Below are 818 nucleotides of genomic sequence, written 5' to 3'. Positions count from 1 at the left end.
TTCAGCTACAACAAAACACAGTTTACAAAATGTCTTTTATTTCCATACATAATTTCCAATAACAGAAGGGATAAATTGCACAAGATCTTTTGTTTTCTTCTCATGTGGAACTACAATGACAAGAAACAAGCCAACTGAGGTGTTCAAACAATCACAGGATAAAATGAGACACCCTCATTACAGGAATACAGCTGGAAGTTGTAAAAATAAAAGTGTCGTCCAAAAAACTAGTTAAGTGGCTTCCTTCAACCCTGAAGTTCCAGTGTAATGAAATGATCACATTGCAGATTACTGTGTGCATAACATGCATCTGTTACATGCTAAGTGAACACCAGGACAACAAGGCCAGGAGTGTAATGATGGGTTTATTGGAATAGGCAAGGAGGTTTCTCAACTGAACAGCAGCAAGGAGAAAAGAAAAAATATAAATTCCATGTTAGCAGCCACTGCTTTAAATGAACAGCTGCCAGAAAGTTCTAATAGCAAATTCATTTAAATCAATAGCCACGTCCAATATTTACCAATGACCGTCACTACCCCAGAATATACAACTTTGGGCTTCTACAGTGTAGGGAATAAATGATTTTTCTAGAATAAAAGTAATATGGGCCCAACAAATAAAAAAGGGGGAGGGTAATCAATCAGCACAACCAGATTTGGCTGCAGCAGTTTACTACATTGTACATTATAATACACAAAATATGTCAGTTGCAGAAACTGGTGGTTCCAATTTTTTTTTCTGTTTTTATTTAAATAATCAGAAAAACTTTCAAGTCCTCGCCATAAGTGTCCTGTAATTTTTTATGTGCATTTTTCTA

This window comes from Nanorana parkeri, unplaced genomic scaffold, assembly GCF_000935625.1.
Source record: "Nanorana parkeri isolate BGI_ZX_2015 unplaced genomic scaffold, ASM93562v1 scaffold425, whole genome shotgun sequence".
In the NCBI taxonomy this organism is placed as follows: domain Eukaryota; kingdom Metazoa; phylum Chordata; class Amphibia; order Anura; family Dicroglossidae; genus Nanorana; species Nanorana parkeri.
Note: the sequence above shows the minus strand (reverse complement) of the source record.